The sequence below is a fragment of the Chiloscyllium plagiosum genome, unplaced genomic scaffold (genome assembly GCF_037043375.1).
Source record: "Chiloscyllium plagiosum isolate Xiang-an unplaced genomic scaffold, Cpla_swu_hap1 HiC_scaffold_15, whole genome shotgun sequence".
Taxonomy (NCBI): domain Eukaryota; kingdom Metazoa; phylum Chordata; class Chondrichthyes; order Orectolobiformes; family Hemiscylliidae; genus Chiloscyllium; species Chiloscyllium plagiosum.
In genome coordinates this window covers 17,976,439-17,997,973 of record NW_028270153.1, presented here as the reverse complement: position 1 = coordinate 17,997,973, position 21,535 = coordinate 17,976,439, and the positions used below count along the sequence as shown (strand labels likewise).

The window sequence follows — 21,535 nt, the reverse complement described above, 5'->3', positions numbered from 1 at the left end:
TACAAACAATACAGATCCCAGGACCGATCCTTGCAGAACATTACTCCAATCAGAAAATGCCCTTTCACAATGACCCTCTGCCCTTTTATGACCAAGCCAATTTTATATCCAACTTACGAACTCACCATGGATCCCCAGAGACTTAATCTTATAGACCAGCCTGCCATGAGGGATCTTGTCAAATGCTTTAGTGATGTCCATGCTGACAACATGCACTGCCCTACACTCATCAACCATTTGTGTCACTTTCTGAAAAAACTCAAATTTCTGAGATAAGACCTCCCCCACACAAAGCCATGTTGACGATCCCGAATGAGCCCATTTTTGTTTTGTGCCTTGCAACCATGCCATCCTTAAAACACTATCGTACACCAGAAAAAGCCCTGGCAGTGTTCAGCTATCCTATATGATTCCTGATGTTTGCCTTGGACAGGGCAGATGGGGAGAAATCAGTGCCCTGATTTGTGGGTAATATTCCTGGAGGTCCCTGCTGGACAGGCTGGTATTGACATGAGATTTCTGATGAAGGGCTTTTGTCCGCGACACCGACTCTCCTGCTCCTCAGATGCTGTCAGACCTGCTGTGCTTTTCCAGCACCACACTCTTGAATCTAATGTCCAGCATCTTCAGAACTCACTTTCACCTGGTATTGACATGGGGGCTTCCTCTTCCCCCAGGACCAGCAGTGGAGGCCAAGATCTCAGAACATAGCAGCCTATTCACTCAGAGTCAAGCAGTCTCAGCCATCTGGAGGAATGTCCAGCACTGTATGAAGAACATTAATATCCTTCTCTGCTCTGCCCGGGTATATTCCACTATCATTCCTCATTTAATATACACTCATTCTATTTCAGTCATAGTATGCAACTCCCATCAAGGCTCATGCTCCACCGCAACACCTTCCGCACTCACCCTCACTCACCCATATTCCAACAATAATAACACTGCATGCCCTACTGCCACTTACTCACTCCATTGGGATGTCTCCTCAACTGCACTAACAGTTATAGCTGTGCCACCCACTTTCACCCCTTGTAATAGCAGCCTTTCTATCATGCCAGGAGGTAAACAGCCCTCAACAGGACAGAAAGCGTCAAGATGGTAGGCTGCCCAACATTCAGTTCCTCACTCCCTGTGGACAGCATTCTGCCTCTGACTGACCCCATGCTGCTGACTGACAGGGTCCAAGCCCCTGGACTGATATTGGAGGCTGCTTTTGACTCACCATATCAGCACTCTCTCAGCCAAGGCTATTGCCCTTGCTTTGACTAAGATCTGCTGACAACCAGGACAAGTTTCCTGCTTTTGTATCCGGGCTAAAACAGGAAGGCAATGTATCAGTGTTGTGAGCCTGGTATCTGTGGCTGTGGGGAAGGCTGAACAAGACATGGCAAGACAGGGATGCTGTGAGCAAGCAGACAGATACAGCCACTGATCCAGTCCATGAACTGGGTGCATGACCCTGAGTGCACTGTGTCCTTGATGCAGCGTTATAATGAGGGTTACTGGTGCAGCCCAAAGTACAGCATTGAGGTGCAGAAGCACCCTGTAAGTGATGTGCCATGAGGACTCCTATAGGCTGCTGCATGTTGGATGCCAATGTCTGTGGATATGGGGGAATGTGTGGCCTGGGCCTGTGAAGCATTCCCTGAGATGCCAGTGCCCGATTTCCAACATAGATGTCATTTGGAGCAGGCAGTGACCTAAAGTCACCAGACGCCCACTCTGACTTCCACATCAAGGATTTTCATTGTCAAGCTTGTTTGCTATGTGTGGCAAGAAAGGAAGCTGAATATTAATAATGTGTGTTGTGCCATTAATACAGCAATTAACAAGCTATAATCCCTCCCAATTGGCAACTTGCTATTGGCTTGTGAGAAATTCACTCTGCTGCTCAGCGGATACATAGAAGGTGCCGTGAGTTGTTCCGAACATTGTGGGAGACCTCAATGGAGTTCTCACAAATTTCACCATAGCCCATGCTGTTCGGACTCCTATAAGATTATACCTTATCAGTCCAAAACTATTTGTGTTGAACTACAGTCGACAGGAATACAGAGATTAACGTTTAATTGTATTATCAACAGCTGAGGGTTGATATTTTTAATCTTGACTAAGTTATGACCTCTGGAGCAAGTGGGAGTTGAACGAGCCTTCCTAGCCCAGGGTAGTGAGGAAGATTATTCTGTAAAAACACCACAATGATGAAGTCGCCTTGCAAGAACAAGATATGATATTTATCTCGGGTGGCATGAGGGTTCAGTGGTTAGCACTGCTGCCTCGCAGTGTCAGGGACCTGGGTTCAATTCCAGCCTCGGGCAACTGTCTGTGTGGAGTTTACACATTCTCCCCAGATCTACATGGGATTTCTCCCACAATCCAAAGTTGTGCACATTAGGTGAATTGGCCATGCTAAATTGCCCATCGTGTTCATTGATCTGTAGGCTAGGTGCATCAGTCAAATGTAGGGAAATGGGTCTGGGTGGGTTACTGTTTGTTACTTGTTGGGCTGAAGGGCCTGTTTCCACACTGTAGGAATTCTAAATCTTAATTTCTTCTTTGATTCTAGACCAGCTGGCTAGTGAGATCTTTTGAGATGGAATATTTCCTAATAAATGGAAATAAATGTGATAGTGTATTTAAAAGGGATCCAGAAGTGGGCAGGAGTGATTGCATTTCTCCCATTGTGAACTTTTTATTTAGAACAATCATCATCCAACATACCATGGCCAATTTTAAGGAGAAGGGAAAGCACATAGACAGAAACAGTTAATCGGGTAAGGTACTTTGGGGGGATACAATTGTGAACGACAAATTTGTTTTAGCTATTCAAATAGCTGAGGGACATTGCTGTCACGCTAATTTCACTGAAGAATAGTCTAACTTGGCCTGAGGAACAGATTAAAATCTTCCAGGCTTTGCCTGCAGTCTAAACGTCTAACTCAAGAGTCCCGAGTGTCTGGTAAGTCGATATTACAGTCTCTTCTTTCATTCAATTTTCCAGTATTATAAAAGTCGTTGGAAAAAACATTGTACAAAAAAAATGCAGATTGCCAAAACTGATCTTTAAAGTCTCAACTAAACATATTTAATAATTATATGCATTAAGAAGTCCACATTTGCAATGTGCTTGCTTCGCACATTTCACTTAATATGACATCCACCGCAATCTAACTCCAACTGTATATGGTGCATGTGTAATGTGAACACTGATGATTCCATCTTTTCAGCTATATTAGCGACCAGCTCCACTCTCTCCATACTAAAGACCAATGCCTTTCTGAACCTAAAGTTCACATAAAAGGAATCCATCAGTTGCACTTAGACAATGGGACAATCTGCATCAAATCAATGGGAATCTTTATAATTTCCCTTAGGGAAGAAGGTGGAGAGGAATGAGCAAGAGGATTGGCTCAAGGGGACTCCATAATAGCTCTATTCTAAATATTTCTTGCCATGTGCACCATACAAACACCAAATATTCAGAACATTGTGCCTGACTCTTTTTTTCTGTTTATTCTCATTGGCTGGTCCAACATTTGTTGCGCATCACTAATTGCCCTTGCAAAGGTCATGACAAGTCTCCTTCCTGAAACCTTGCAGTCCATGTAGTATAGTTACACACTCAGGGCTTAAAGGTATCAATTGGGTTGTGAAGGTAGTGGGATGGGAAACTTAAAATCATCAAAAATCAGTGCCATTTAATCACTGACAGCGATTAAATGGCACTGCGTCCATTTGATGCTCCAATATCTGAGGGTGTGACCCAGTGATGTTGAAACGCAGTAGAGCCTGCCAAAATGATTTAAATTATTTAAAAGGCACTGGCTCTGGGAAATCAGCCAAGGTGAGGAATGTGGGGATAGGATAGAAGAAAGTCAAACTTTACTAGCATTTGCGCAAACAGCAAGGTTGTCCATTATATGGCAGGAATCCTGTCATTTCACTGTGGGCTCCTGGGTTGGAATCCAAAGCTTACCAACAGAATGAAAATGTTCCCTTTCTAAAAAAAAATGAATTTAAGTAGTCAAACTCCATTTGCTAGCAGTCTTGACTCCGCATTACACTGAACTAAAGATTGAGCACTAAATTAACATCTTCCTGAAAGAGATAAGGATGCATTTTGTGAGAAGAATGAGCTACCAATTATATTGCATGTTTTACATCCTTAGGATGTCTGAAGGTGTTTGACACACCATGACATAGATTGTAATGACGTGTAACAGAGCAGCTATTCGTACATGAGGGACCCAGAAATAGTAATGAGGCAAAAAAAATTCGACCAACAGTCTTAGTGATAGCTATGTAAATTTTGGCTCAAAGCTACAGAAGACTTCCCTTGGTTTTTATGGGATTATTGATGGGCAACTAAGAGGGCAGATGGAGAAAGAAATGGAAAGAAAAGAAAGTGAAGGTAAGGAAGGAAAAACAAGAAAAGGAAAACAAAAACAAAATCTGTCTCATTTCAAAACAGGAGGACATCCCAAAGCAGTTTCAAACTAATGAGGTACTTTCGAAGTAATTTTTACTGTAACATTGAAACATGGCAGCGAATTTGACATAGTAAGATCTCAAAAATAGCGATGAGACAATAATCAGATGATTCTTTTTTAAAAAAGAGACTTTGATTAAGGGATGAGCATTTACCAGAAGATGGGGAGAATGCTTCTGCTCTTCCTTGCATTACATCATGGGATTTTCTATGTACACCTCTGGAGGCCAGATGGAGCCTTGCTTAACATCTCATCCAAAGATTTCCCACCATTTAAACATTGGCTGACGTGTTGCTGACCCTCTGCACCCAGTGCTATATTCTTGCTAAATGACTACAACAATTTGTTTTCATTAATGGAATCTACATAAAACATCTTATTAAATACAGAAGCTCTGACAATGCAGCACTCCCTCTGGGCTAGATTGAAGAATTAACTTACATCCTGTCCTCTGGTTTTGGAATAGAAATAGAATTCACTAACTCAGATTCAAAGGTGCAAGAACTACTCACTAAGCCAAAGGTGGTTGAGAATGAGAGTAGGTAGGAATGTCACAGATGGTCCTCCACCATTTTCATTTCAGGGAATTACTGGGACAGAGAAGGAGATGCTGGTATTGGACTGGGGTGTACAATGTTAAAAATCACACAACACCAGGTTATAGTCCAATAGGTTTATTTGAAAGCACTAGCTTTCAGAGCGCTGCTCCTTCATCAGGTGGTTGTGGAGTACTATAACCTGGATGTTGTGTGATTTTTAACTTGGGACAGAGAAGGCATTCCTTTTTATCTAAATCAAACTGTACATAATATTTAGGCATTAGACTCTAATATGGGTCAGGAGATGTTGAAATGTTGAAATATTTTCCATTCCCAGTTTTTAAAAAAATCACTTGTCTAAAAGACAATAAATAGGAAAAAATATGATCCTAGGATCTTAAATGATGTAAAATCAATCATGCAAACTTGTTATGCATGATTCAATGGAACATTGAGAGTTATCTGACACTTATAACAACATTTACTCATGTTTTGGAAGACTTCAAAGTTACGGAAATAGACATCTATTTTTCAATCACCAGAGGGAGAAAATTGCCAGGACATTTGTTACAATCTGAAGATCTGATGAAGATGTAGCATACATTTGAAGTACTTTGACAGAATGCAACTTACACCCTCACATGTAGAGCTAGTACAATTTGAGAGGGCAGTTGCAGAAAGATATTTACTGTAATTACTCCTAAATATTGATGTTTGTTAATGTCAGCTTGCTGAAAGTTGGCATAGTTAATGACATTATTGAAAACACATGAGCAACAGAAACATTGCAACAATTCAACCCGATGGTCCAAAAGGTTAATTGATGGGGATAAACATGTCTGTACCCAAACGTTAACTCCACAGTGTATTCGTAAGCCAACTCCTCATCACTCACGTGCCTTCTATGCATCTCAAAAAGATATGCATGCAATGTGTTATTGTGGTTTGAGGCCCTGACCCTAATAATGCAATCAGTCTGTGTCATCTCCCATTTGATCCTTACTGGCTCTCTATTTCTCTACCAGATCATGATGAACATGCCTTCACGAATGGCTTGTACACACTTTGTCAGCTTTTGACTACTCGGGGCAAGTTCCCAATGAAATATATCTGAATTTGCTATTGTTTCAAAGCTAAATCTGTCTAATGTGACAATTACATTGTGCTGTACTTACTTATTTCTTTCTTCAACAATGGCAATTAAGTCAGAGTTTAAGTTATTTTTGATGTAAGAGGCTTATCAGCTGTGATTTTGTTTATTCAAATGGTGGGTGCCGCCTCACTCAAAGACACATACTGAGGAAAGATCTAATCTTATGAAATAGTTTTATATTCACTGTCCATTGGACAGTGAAACATTTTCACAGTTTTATAAAACAGGCACTTCTTTCCTCACTGTCCCCTCCTATAAAAGATATTGGTATTAGATTTCAAGCAAGCGATTATTTCTGCAATTTAGATCTTTCCCCCATCAAAATTCTCCCCATCACAATCTCAGGTCTGTTTCTGTGCTGCATGACTCTATGACTTTATGACTTTATACTTGGAAGGCTAGGAAAGTAGGCAAGTGACAATGAGCTGTGTACAAGGTCACTTTCTAGGATTTTGGTGTTCACTCTTTGCAGCTGATACAAAGTTCTGAAATTTTGCTCTGGAATTGTGACCCCCATATTGTGCTGGGAGTTGATGGTCATTGGAATTTTCCAGGAACAGGCCAATCAGTGGTTACAGGCCATGCTCACCATCCAATTCAGGATTGTGCCCATACCCCTAATGCCAGAAGGCCAATAGGAGACCCTTGAGCAGTGACACATTTGGAAACTCCACCTTCAGAAGTGGGTGCTGCTGATGTAAGTAAGAGAGAGAGTAGGCATCTGAAGATAAAGGTATCTTAACTCTGGAAACAAGCATGCCTAACTGGCCAAGATTGTACAAGAGTAGTTGTACAAGAGTAGTGACTACAGTGGTAGCGAGGGTGAATGGAACACTGCCCCTCTACCTCCTACAATATCACCATTAAAATGTCCTTTCATTGATCTAATGAGCCATTTGCAGTTTGTGTGTGTGTGGCCATCACTCGTTCTCCATCCCCCAATCCTTCCATCATGAAATTATCCTACAGTCAGATCTTTGGCAGCAAAGTGATATCCAGGCTGGTGGTGGAAAGGTATCAGCCTTCAGTTCAGCTTCCACAGCCATCTGAAAATCCATCACAAAGTCCATTTTTTCCTGTTGCTTTGAGGTATGCATAAAGAGAAAAACATGCATTTATATAGTGCCTTTCATGGCCTCAGGATGTCCCAGAGGGCTGTAGAGGATATAAAGTACTTTGGATATGTGGTCATTTTGGAAATGTGCACAGCAAGATCCCAGAAACAGTAATCTGATGTCTTTTCAGTGGTATTGGTCAAAGCATGCTGACAAAATGTAAGGCAGTAATGACCCGGGCAGCCACCTCAAGGCTGAAGACCCAATTGTCACGTACATACTTGGTGGAAATTGTTAAGTTCTTACTCAATTTCAGAACAAAGGTCGCTATTGAGTCGAGGCAAATTATGTGCAGCTTTCCATACTACTGTCAGTTTTTATGAGTTACTTACTAGAAGAAATCCTTTGTTGGCATGTCATGACCTACCAAAATAAAGAATCTTTATTTCCAAAGTACAATGAGCAGAAGATAAGGATTTATATCAGACAACGAGCTGTTGAAACTGTGGTGGGAGTACATTCATTAGCAACTTCCAAATGGGAGCTGAATAACTCCTCAAACAATTTCATTCAGAAGTGCTTTGGAGAAAGAGCAGGAAAATTGGATAAGTGGACAGCTCTTTAGGGCTCCTGCCCGAAACGTTGATTTTCCTGCTCCTCGGATGCTACCTGGCCTGCCGTGCTTTTCCAGCACCACTCTAATTTTGACCTCTTCAAAAGAACCAGAACAGTCACAGTGGGATGAATAGCCTCCTTATTTTCAATACTATAGAAGAATGCATTCTTCTGAAGGACTAAAAGACATTTTTTTAAATCATCTCATACACAGTAATGTGAAGATGTTCCACTTGAAAGTCCAACCATGGTACACCAATCAGCCTGGGCTTGTATTTAGGCATCCGTGGTATCAAGATGTATACACCGCTTACCATTCAAACTTCACAATGTAACAATGTGTGCCGAAGGGATTATGTTTTCAAGTTACCTAAGTCAGGTCTCAACAATATTGAGCAACATATCAGACAATATCAATTTTGCTGAACTGCATAATTGCAGAGTTTTACTGATGTTGAGCTCCTTAATAAACTATGATAATGACTGTAAATGATTTAAATGGCTACTAAAGAACATCACTTGAGTTAATTATTTTCCTTTCCTACCTGAAGTAAGGGTAACAGCAACTAACTTGTCATTTCTCAGATTGCTGAAACTAAGGTGCAGTCCTTTACCTAATACAAAGAGGACAGGAAGATGTCTGACAGGCATTTATAAGACTCCATGGTAATTTCAGTGAGCATGGTGGTCCTCCACATCAGGTATTCGAACTGCATGGGCATCAAATCAAAGTGATCCTGTTCAATGTGAAGAGTTTATGCAAAGTCCTCGGGCAGATCTGTCAATCAACCACAAATCAGCTTTCTCAAAGATGGGCAATGTCCAAAATGAAGAAAATATTGGTGTGATTTCGAGTAAGGACCACTATCAGTTAAAATATAAACCTCTCTAAATTTCTCCAAAACCGAAGTATCTGAGTATAAAAGACTTTGGAGAATTGTCAAGATCAGTTACTGCAATTGCTTGAAGGATTCAAGGGCTGACTGTCATTCGGGGTTAAATAACATTAAATTTTAATGTCAATGTTTAATGTTTAAATGGTACAGGAGAATTATATTTACTTATCAGGTTTATTATCTTCATAGAATGAGAGCAAAGCATCAGCTCATCTGGAAAAGATAATTAACTGCATAACAATAATGCAAAGCAATAAATAGAAAACCCTAACAATCTTTGACTAACGTTTTGTTGTATTTTACTAGTGAAGAAGGCGTTTGGTATGCTTTCCTTTATTGGTCAGAGTATTGAGTACAGGAGTTGGGAGGTCATGTTGAGGCTGTACAGGACATTGGTTAGGCCACTGTTGGAATATTGCATGCAATTTTGGTCTCCTTCCTATTGGAAAGATGTTATGAAACTTGAAAGAGTTCAGAAAAGATTTAAAAGAAAGTTTCCAGGGTTGGAGAATTTGAGCTATATTGAGAGGCTGAACTGGGTAGGGCTGTTTTCCCTGGAGCGTCGGAGGCTGAGGGGTGACCTTATAGAGGTTTACAAAATTATGAGGGGCATGGATAGGATAAATAGACAAAGTCTTTTCCCTGGGGTGGGGAAGTCTAGAACTAGAGGGCATAGGTTTAGGGTGATAGGGGAAAGATATAAAAGAGACTTAAGAGGCAACGTTTCACACAGAAGGTGGTACATGTATGGAATGAGCTGCTAGAGGAAGTGGTGCAGGCTGGTACAATTGCAACATTTAACAGGCATTTGGATGAGTATATGAATAGGAAGGGTTTGGAGGGATATGGGCCGTATGCTGGCAGGTGGGACTAGATTGGGTTGGGAAAGCTGGTTGGCATGGACCGGTTGGACTGATGGGTCTGTTTCAATGCTGTACATCTCTATGACTAACCTTTGAAAAAAAAACCAAGCCCCAATCTGTATTCTCCTATTGAAAAGGAATTACTGAAAACAAAAACTACTGGAAATCACAGTGGGTCAGGCAGCATCCGTGGAGAGAGAGCAAGCTAAAATTTTGAGTCTAAATGACTTTTCATGACTGATGAAGAGTCATCTAGACTTGAAACATTCGCTCGCTCTCTCTACACGGATGCTGCCTGACCCATTGTGACTTCCAGCATTTCTGTTTTCAGTACAGATTCTAGTATCTGCAGTAATTTGCTCTGAAAAAGAATAACTGTTTGTGATCATTATTATCCCACAAACAGACACATTTTCCTCACTTTCCATGCATCTGAGTTTATGAAGTTAAAACACCCAGCATAGAGTTGTAAAACAATCTCCAGTATTTAAAAAGGTTAATCTACTTGACAGAGTCATGAAGTCTGAATTACAGCGTGTAGCAACAAATGTATCAAATCTCCTTAATAATTTGGTGATACTTACAGACAACAATTCAGTCTAAGTTTCTCCATAATATATATTAAGGGAAAATAAGTTGCATGTTGTAATGGCATTAGTGAGGAAGCCATCAACAAGGAATACCGCATTATGTTACAATATTACAGGGACAGAAAACAATTTAGTGATAGTGTGATATACAATGATCTAGGTATAAATAAGGTTATATTATATGAAGTAGGTGAAATTAGAAAGACAAATGTGGTGCAGAATATGTATACTGGAAGGCATAATTATTGTCTACACTTCAAGGGAATCCCACTTAAATACTGTCCTATACAATAGTCACATTTTGCTTACCGGTGCAGAGAAGCTATTAGAAACTAGCTTTGTGGTGCAGTGTAATGTGATTATTATAGATTTGAATAAGAAACCATTAATTCCGACTGGGAAGAACTGTTACCCTTTGTACTGCATTAATGCATTAAAGTGGAGGGTCAATGCTTCCTGTGAAAATAAACATTAATCTCAATCTATAATCAACTTTCATATTAAACACTGATTGCAGCCACAGATAACAGTGATAATATTATGTTAATATGGTTCTAATTCATAGCTTTCAGTTCCTGAACAAATATTTTTTCTTGGGCAATCAATACTAATTTTAGTTAAGTGACTGAAAGTCACATCGTGCTGGTAATATTTTGTCCATGCACTTCTGTGTGGAAACTGTCACTCATGGAAACAATGATTTCCAGGTCTGTGCTTTGATAACCTGTGATATCAATTATTCAATGATATAGCACTGAGGAGGCTGTTCGGTCCATCATGTCTGTGTCAGCTATTAGAATGAATTATCCTATTAGATCTGCTCCATCTCTTTAACCTTGGATTAATCATTTTCTTTTTCAAGTATTTGTCCAGATTCCTGATGAAAATGTCTCATAATTCTGCTTCCAGCGGTAGTGCATTTCCACAGGTCATAGAGCACTGTGGAACAGAAGGACTTTCAGTTCTCATATCCACTTAGTTTTGGAATTATGAAATTCACATAAATGCACCATGCACTGCAGAGATTGCTCCAATGGTTTACACAAAATCATTTATGGGGGACGGGTGCAATAATCCAATGCCTGGTTAAATAACTTTATCAAACACATCAGTTTCCTGTGCAATAACATTTTTACTTGTATGGTAAGTGTCTGTCAAAGCTGACAATTGTCTCCTAAGCATCATGAAATCTTCCTCTCCTGCCTTCTAGCTCAAAGTGAAAGGAGTAAACTGTTGAGTATCTTTCAAGGTCAAACATTCATTCAGGACAGCTGCTATTATGGTGGTAAGCAGAAGTTTATAATAAATCTTATCCAGAGATGTCGCAATGACTTCTCTGTACAAATGTTGAAATAGATTTGAGTTGCTGCGGGATTATCTTGATGAAGAATGTGGGTGTTCCTAAGGATTGAGTATTTTGTTGGAGATGTTCACACACTTTCTAATTCTTTACTCTACCTTCTCAACAATGCTTTTGCCTCAACTGCTATTGAATGCAGAATTCTGGAATGTTTACTTTTGGTCAATTTGTTGACCAATTGACATATTGACCAGATTTAATCCCAATTATGAGATATAACACCACAGTGACCTGTTTTATATTCATTCAATTCTGACACAAAAAAGTTCAGCAGCTGCCAGAAATCCTTGGGGAGCTGATGACAGAGATAGGTATAGGAACAACACTAAAATTAAAATAAGTCAAAATTATTCTGGTGACACACTCTGCAGCGGAGTGCTCGCACCAAACTCAATAAATCTGGGATTAGTACTGTTGTGTGGAATGAAGGGGCAGATAGCAGTCAGCTGTTTTGGCAACAGAAAGATTATCAGAAAGGACAGAGGTTTCCGATCATGAGATCACTGTAAGATATGGTGTATCTGTTCACTCAAAGAATGAAGATGGATTCCTTGCTAAACTGAAGTCACCTGGATGTCTGAAGGAAATGTGTGTTAATTGGGAATCCAACTCTCATCAACTGTTCAAAAATGATACAAACTAGTATATGCCATGTCAAGACATTCATATTATTATATCTGGTCAATAATTCAATTCAACATTAAAGTACGATAAAAGGAGTTGGATGCAAACTCAACTGGAATATAACCACTGGCATAGATCAACTGGGTCAACTGGAATATAACTGGGTCAACTGAAATATAACCACTGGCATAGATCAACTGGGTCAACTGGAATATAACTGGGTCAACTGGAATATAACCACTGGCATAGATCAACTGGGTCAACTGGAATATAACTGGGTCAACTGGAATATAACCACTGGCATAGATCAACTGGGTTAAATGGAATATAACTGGGTCAACTGGAATATAACTGGGTCAACTGGAATATAACCACTGGCATAGATCAACTGGGTTAAATGGAATATAACTGGGTCAACTGGAATATAACTGGGTCAACTGGAATATAACCACTGGCATAGATCAACTGGGTTAAATGGCTGTATTGGTTCAATGAATGATTATTTAAATAAATACAAATTTCTTAGACAAGATAAATAATTCAACGCAAGTTTTACATTGTATTTTGTTGTTCACAGTGTATATTTTTGTTGCAGGAACTGACAATTTGGCTGAATTTTGGCATAATAACTTGTAATTCACCAACATACACTGTTTAATAAAAAAAATAAATTACATTTTCTTGTTTGAAGAGGGGAAAAGACTGGTAAAGCTGTGCCTTATAAAGCTGATGCAACATGCAAGGTCCCCACAACAATAGATATTTTTGCAACATGGCTTTATAGTATAGGATAAGAGGTGTTGGTTATCAGAAAATATGAGAGAAATATGACCTCTTTTACATTACAGGTTAATTGAAGGTCTGATCATGTGTTCAAATAAAGAACTTGGATTCTGGTAATTTGAATTTTATAAAATATTTCCACAGCTCAGTGAGAGAACATAAAGTTAAGATCATAACCAAAAGAATAAAGGGAAAGGTTAGGAGGATATTTTAGAAAGCTCAATAAGGTTATTAGAACATGGAATATTCTATCAGAAACAGTGAACAGAATAGAATTGCTAATGGCTTTCGAAGGAGATACACGTTTAAACTCTTAAACGGTATCAGGAAAGTTCAAAAGAACCAGTATTGGGGTCATGTGCTGAATGGTATCTTCAATATTGTGCAAAGTTCTGTGATTCTATGTCAATGATATTAATACAGGATTAGAAACACATGGAAACATCTTTTGGAACAATTTTAGAAAAGTAGCAATTTATTTTTAATTATCCTGTCCCATCAAATGAATTGAGACGACATTGCACTTCTTCTCATTCTGCTTGTAGTAAATCTGGAATTAAATTAGGGTCTCCCAACCTCTCCAACATAATCTAACATTTCTGCCTGTCTGAGTATTTGTATGTTATTCAAGTCTAGGTGAATGGTCAAAGTGATTGATCACAACAATGTTACTAATTAGGTAATGCTAAGATTGGTTTTTAAAAGTTTTTTTGATTGGAGGAAGACAAGAGGATTAGTGTGAATGGCCAAATTGTCTCAAATTTGGACCACTGTTACGAAACAAATATTGAGATCTGATATGTAGATACATGGTTATGAAGAAAGTAGTACGCAGGGGTTGGTATGGATTGCTCTACCACAATGACATCACCAATACAAAGTTAAAAATCACACAACACCAGGTAAATCCTAGAACTTTCTTAAAGTTACATTCTCAAGTGACCTTTAACAATGGGTTGGTCCAGATAATGCATTGAAGGTGTGAGGTGCCCTGTGTGAGGCTGTCTGTGCCCAATGTTCAGACTGATTCTAATCTATAAAAGGGATTTACAGAATCTTACATGGATTCATGCAGTTTTTGAGCAAAATAAAATGTAATTCTGCAAGTACAAATTCACCCCACGCTCCTTTATGTGTGTGCGTGTGAGAGTGTAAAGGGGTTATAACTCTGTCAGAGGGTGCGTATGTACGTGTGACTGTGGGTGTGTATGTGTGAGCATATGAGAGTGTGTGTGTGTGGTCACCTGTAGTGTGACATGAACCCAAGGTCCCATTTGAGGCCATCCGCATGGGCACCAAATTTGGCTCTCAGTCTCTACTCAGCCACTTGGCATTGTCGCCTGTCCTGAAGTCCGCCTTGGAGGATGGTCACCCGAAGGTCTGAGGTCGAATGTCCTGAACCGCTGAAGTGTTCTCTGACTGGGAGGGAACACTTCTGTCTGTTGATTGTTGTGTGGTGTCCATTCATCCATTACTGTGGCCTCTATTTGGTCTCACCAGTGTATCATGCCTCAGGGCATCCTTGCCTGCAGCATACAAGATAGACACGGGGCGGCACGGTGGCTGAGTGGTTAGTGCTGCCGCCTCACAGCACCAGGGACCCAGGTTCGATCCCTGCCTCGGGCGACTGTCTGTGTGGAGTTTGCACATTCTCCCCGTGTCTGCGTGGGTTTCCTGGGTTTCTGGTGTCCTACCACAATCCAAAGACCTGTAGGTCAGGTGAATTGCCCATGCTAAATTGCCCATAGTGTTAGGTGCATTAGACAGGGGTAAATATAGAGTACCAGAATGCGTTTGGGTGGGTTACTTTTCAGAGGGTCAGGTGGACTGGTTGGGCTGAAGGGCCCGTTTCCATACTGTAGGGAATCTAATCACACAACACTGGTGGGAGATGTGTACGTGGAAGGTACTCGTGTGACTCGGCCAATGTTGTGTATCTCATACGCTGCAGGCAAGGATGCCCAAAGGCATGATACATTGGTGAGACAAAGTAAAGGCTACGGTAACGGATGAGTGGACACCACACAACAATCAACAGACAGGAATATTCCCTCCCAGTCGGAGAACACTTCAGCGGTTTGGGACATTCGACTTTGGTCCTTCGGGTGACCATCCTCCAAGGCAGACTTTCGCCCGGCAACAATACAAAGTGGCTGAGCAGAGGCTGATAGCCAAGTTTGGTACCCACGGGGATGGTCTCAACCAGGACTTTGGATTCATGTCATACTACAGGTCACCCTACTGCACCCCACACACACACACACAGTCCGACAGACACACACACACATTCCTACAGGCCCATACTCTCACACAGATCCTCTCTCATACACAAGCTCTCGCTCATATGCTCACACATACCCTCCCATATTCACACGCACACATGCACCCTCCCACAGACTTATATCCCTTTACACTCTCACACACACACACACTCCCAGACACTGCTACCCCCCTGCACACACATACACACACACCCACATGTGTGCGCACACACGCACATACACATATAAGTGCATGGGGTCAATTAGTACTTGCAGAATTACATTTTATTTTGCTCAAAAACTGCACAAATCCATGTAGGTTTCTGTAAATCCCTCTTATAGGTTAGAATCAGTCTGAACATTGGGCACAATAGCCTCACACAGGGCACCTCACACCTTCAATGCATTATCTGGACCAACATGGCACCGATTAGAGTTATAGAGTCATAGAGATGTACAGCATGGAAACAGACCCTTCGGTCCAACCCATCCATGCCGACCAGACATCCCAACCCAATCTAGTCCCACCTGCCAGCACCCAGCCCATATCCCTCCAAACCCTTCCTATTCATATACCCATCCAAATGCCTCTTAAATGTTGCAATACCAGCCTCCACCACATCCTCTGGCAGCTCATTCCATACACGTACCACCCTCTGCATGAAAAGGTTGCCCCTTAGGTCTCTTTTATATCTTTCCCCTCTCACCCTAAACCTATGCCCTCTAGTTTTGGACTCCCCGACCCCAGGGAAAAGACTTTGTCAATTTACCCTATCCATACCCCTCATAATTTTGTAAACCTCTGTAAGGTCGCCACTCAGCCTCTGACGCTCCAGGGAAAACAGCCCTAGTCTGTTCAGTCTCTCCCTGTAGTTCAGATCCTCCAACCCTGGCAACATCCTTGTAAATCTTTTCTGAACTCTTTCAAGTTTCACAACATCTTTCCGATAGGAAGGAGAACAGAATTGCATGCAATATTCCAACAGTGGCCTAACCAATGTCCTGTACAACTGCAACATGACCTCCCAACTCCAGAACTCAATACTCTGACCAATAAACGAAAGTATACCAAACGCCTTCTTCACTATCCTATCTACCTGCGAATCCACTTTCAAGGAGCTATGAACCTGCACTCTAAGGTCTCTTTGTTCAGCAACACTCCCTAGGACCTTACTATTAAGTGTATTAGTCCTGCTAAGATTTGCTTTCCCAAAATGCAGCACCTCATACTTATCTGAATTAAACTGCATCTGCCAATTCTCAGCCCCATTGGCCCATCTGGTCCAGATCCTGTTGTAATCTGAGGTAACCTTCTTCGCTGTCCACTACACCTCCAATTTTGGAGTCATCTGCAAACTTACTAACTATACCTGTTATGCTCGCATCCAAATCATTTATGTAAATGACAAAAAGTAGATGGCCCAGCACTGATCCTTGTGGCACTCCACTGTTCACAGGCCTCCAGTCTGAAAAACAACCCTCCACCACCACCCTCTGTCTTCTACCTTTGAGCCTTCTCTGTATCCAAATGTCTAGTTCTCCTTGTATTCCATGAGGTCTAACCTTGCTAATCAGGCTCCCATGGGGAACCTTGTCAAACGCCTTACTGAAGTCCATATAAATCACATTTACCACTCTGCCCTCATCAATCCTCTTTGTTACTTCCTCAAAAAACTCAATCAAGTTTGTGAGACATGAGTTCCCATGCACAAAGCCATGTTGACTATCCTGAATCAGTCCTTGCCTTTCCAAATACATGTACATCCTGTCCCTCAGGATTCCCTCCAACAACTTGCCCACCACTGAGGTCAGGCTCACCGGTCTGTAGTTCCCTGGCTTGTCTTTATCGCCCTTCTTAAACAGTGGCACCACGTTTGCCAACCTCCAGTCTTCCGGCACCTCACCTGTGACTATCGATGATACAATGTTCACTTGACAATGTAACTTTAAGAAAGTTCTGGGATTTACGTATGAAAGAACTGAAACCAACATGGTCATTCTGAAAGGTGTGTGATTTAACAAATAATCCAGGTTTTTTCAATATATAATTTCAGTTACATCACACTGTAAACTTTTGCTATAAATTCTGTGACCTATGATCTTATACTCCACAACCACCTGATGAAGGAGCAGCACTCCGAAAGCTAGTGCTTCCAAATAAACCCGTTGGATTATAACCTGGTGTTGTGTGATTTTTTAACTTTGTACACCCCAGACCATACCTCAGCACCTCCCAATCATGATCACCAGTATGATGTGCTTTTGATTCTATCAGCATTCATTCTACTTGAATCTCATTGTCCAAGTGTAAAGTTGTATTAGGGTTCACTTTACTGAGATAAATAAGGAGAATTTAAAATTAATGTTACTTTCTTAACTTTAAATGTCTATGGGTTTTCTTATGGACAATTAGTCAATTTCAAGTATGATACAGCCCTGGATTTTTGTTTCCTTTAAATATTTGCCTGAATAGTTTATATTCTGAACTTTATAAGCATCGATATTAACAGAAGTAAATATTTCTTATTCTGCACATATCACCAATCCTGGTGTATAAGGAGTAAAGGCTAAATACATACCTTCTATTACACTGAATGTTAATCCCCAAGTTAGGTGGAAAGAGACATTCCTTCTTCTGTACCAGTGCAAATCCCATAATTAGCAGGTACGTAAAACACTACTTATCATTAGTGTCAGATTTTTCAGGATTGTGATTCCTTTTTATTCTACATCAATACAAACTGTTTTAGGGTTATCAGAAACATAACATTCGCCCTACCCTGTACTGATACACGTTCCAAGTTGTAATAAATGTAATATGCTCTTTCTTCTGTAATCCACCATTAGCTAGAGTGAAGGAATGATATACATTTCATTCCATTGAAAGGCAGCTGGAAATTTGCATTTAAAACATTCTGTGCTGAACACTGTTTAAAGTAAAACAGTATGGAAAATTACTTTTCCTGCACACACTTGGTGTAGCTATGAATACTTTCGAAAGCCAATTGAGCCTTATACAAAAGCAAGTTCTGCTGCGCAGTCATGTTCAGCTCTCAGTTTTTAGAATGGGAAGTTAAGGGGAGATTAAATACAGCTGTTCAAAATTACAAAGGTTTTCATGGACTAACTATGGACCAACGTTTTTCCATTAATAGAATGCTAGAAGAACCAGAGGAGACATCATAAAGAAGAGATATTTTATATGCAGTGGGTCGTTAAGAGTCCAAAACAATCAAGAAAGCAGATTCAATAGTCACCTCCGAAGCAGAGTTGGATAAATACTTGAAGAGGAAAGACTTTAGGAACATGGGGAAAAATATGATCAACAGTTAATTCAAGGAGCTAGCATAGTTCAAATGGATTCAATGGCCTGCATCAATGCTGTATGAATCAATGAATTCAATTGACATTATTCCACTTAACGACATTAGTCCCAAAGTCACAATTTAATTGGCCAAAGAGCAAACCTTTTAATTCTATTTTATAATTTCCTGAGCACAGCAGCCATACTTTTGAAAGAAAAGGCTCTCATTCATTTATATATAGAAGAAAATATCAAGTTTTGCAGAGTAAAACATGTGTCTGAATCTAAAAGTAATTTACCTGCTTTGTTGAACTTCTTTTTAACTTGTCTTCAATTAGCTAAAGAGAAATGAGAGGGGAGAATTATTAGGGGATTAAGTAGTGAGCAATACTGATGTGATGTGATTGGACATACGTAAGTGATATCCTTAAACACACAGCAAGATCACAAATGACAAAATATCAATTAACAAATCATATTAACACCTAAATTGTAACTACCTCTGAGCTGCCTCTCAGCAGACTTGATAAATTTTATCCATAGGAGCATGACAGTAGTGGACCTGCAGGTCAGCAAGAAGTCTGTGCGAGGACCTCGAGCAAGGTTCATCGTATCAGATTTAATCACCTGTGAGCCAGAGGGTTGTGTTTTCAAATCCCATTCAGAGATTTGCGCAAAACATCTAAACCTTCATTCTATTGCAATACAGAAGGAGTGCTGCTCTGTCTGAGGCACTGTGTGTTGATGATTCAATTTAAAAAAGGCATAATCTACCCTCTCTGATAAACATAAAAGTCTGTTTTGAAGTCCAGGGGTTATGCATATCAATATTAGCTCCCCAGCCATCACACAAAAAAAATCACCTGATCATTTTCAACACTGCTGAGGGAGCTTGTGCTCCCAGAGAATTGAAATACAGATTATAGTCTCAAATTAAAAGAAAGGCAGAATCAGAATGGTGATACCAATAGGTTACAAAACTGTTTGCAACAGTTGACCGGAATATCCCTCATGGAAATTCAACCTTGATTAATTTAATACTGCACTGGCGCCATCAGTGCCACTACGGTAGTGTAAAGACTGTTGCCAGGATCTTAAGTAAAATGAAAGCTCACCCACAGCTAACTGCAAATTAACTGCAAAAACATTTTGCCTTGTAATGTTAAGCTAAGAACTCGCAATGAAGTCAAGGCAGATTTGACATTGATACAGGCAATGAGCATAAACTGGAGATTGTCAGATCAGCAATTCTGCCTCCAGGAGGGAAGCACAAGCAGATTTCAGATAATATGGATATAAATAGAAGACCAATTAATCAATACGATAACAACCAAAGCAATTGCAAGACTTGAACAAATTATACATCACTGCAGCTTCTGAAACTAAAGCTACATCCATGCCTTTTGGGAGGTTAGTTTAGTTAACCTAAAAAAAAGTTTTTTTTTAAATACCACACAAGATCCTGGTCCTAATTGACAATAACTACATACCTCTGTTTGGAACCAAAACTATATAGTGAGTGAAACTAACTGAGGTTCGGTTTTAACTCATTCTGGCGTAAAGCAAGAAGATGACACTGAGAAGTAAGAACATCCATGGCCATCAGCACCTCACTATAGCCAGAAGCCAAACCAATAGATCCATTACATCACATCAACTTACCAAGGACATTCACACTACCTTTTCAAGGGATAGACTGTCGGCAGGAAAAATAACATTTGATTCTGAATTATGAAGAGATGCAGGTGGTTCGCCTGCACATCTAAGTATTTGTGGGTTAAAAAGGAGAAATTTGACAGGATAACTTAGTTGAAGATGACATTTCAATAACTGGGTGATGTTTGGATATAATTTTAATCACTAAGATTAAGGAAATGAGCGTATGTATGGATGCTAGAATTGTGATCAAAATTATAATGATATACAAAACCACCAAAGAACTGTGGATGCTGGAAATCAGAGACAAAACAGAAATTACTAGAAAAACTCAACAGATGGAGAAAGCAGAATTAACATTTTGTTCACTGATGGGACATGGCTGTTGCGGGCTGGACCAGCATTTATTGCCCATCCCTAGTCTCCCTTGAGAAGCTTGTGGTGAGCTGCCTTCTTGAACCATGCAGTCCACATGCTGTAGGCCATGTGTTGCAGGCCCACTTCTTGTTCTGAACCAGGGTAACCGGACCTGAAACGTTAACTCTGCTTTCTCTCCAAAGATGCTGCCAGAGCTGCTGAATTTTTCCAGCAATTTTTGTTTCTGGTCTTAAATGTATGTACTATCCACATTATTGGCACCTCAATGTTTTATCTATCATCCTCTCAGCACATTCTATGTGGACTTAAATTCATTTAAAACTCTATAGTCTGTGGAAATTCCTAGCCCTGTTTCACCTCGTTGCAAGCCCTTAAGCATGGTGAATTCAAAATCTTCATCCTTATTGTCAAACCCATCACTGACCCAATCCCCATCCTACAATCTCCTTCATTCTTATATCCAGGGTACTAGCCCTGAGGCAGCTTCACTACCCCCGGCAGATCCTTCATACATTTTGTTGTCAAACATCACGTTGTGAGTATTTGTATGATTCTGCCTTTCGCCTTTAAATATATATGCATTTTTCTGAATATATTTTCCCTAATCTTTTACTTTTTTTCTGATTGGCATCCACTGTTGCTCCTCTGAAGAACTTTGGAGTTTAGAAAATAAGCAGCTATAAAAATGAAAGTTATTTTCATGGTCAGTGAGCAGTCATCACAAAACAACACTAGATTGAAACCAAAGGAAAGAATGATGGATAAGTGACACCGGATGAGTAAAAATTACTCTTTGGGAATTTTAATATTCTATTTGGAAGACACAAGTGCCAGCATATGTCAGGAAAACTTCAAGCAATAAATGTATTGCATCAAGTGACAATTGATTTAGGTCACAGGGTGGTAGATGGTGAAAGTGATATAATTGAACATTCGCAAGCACCTTTGTTAATAAAATCAGATTC

General features: G+C 40.2%; 1 long non-coding RNA gene across 1 annotated transcript in view; it reads right to left on the bottom strand.

Annotated features, from left to right (window-relative positions):
• Positions 1–21,535, bottom strand: part of LOC148147617 (uncharacterized) — a 350,264-nt gene that overhangs the window by 69,128 nt on the left and 259,601 nt on the right. The window contains exon 2 of the long non-coding RNA XR_015759470.1: positions 18,836–18,874. This is a non-coding gene — a long non-coding RNA (uncharacterized LOC148147617). The remainder of the gene's footprint in view (positions 1–18,835; positions 18,875–21,535) is intronic.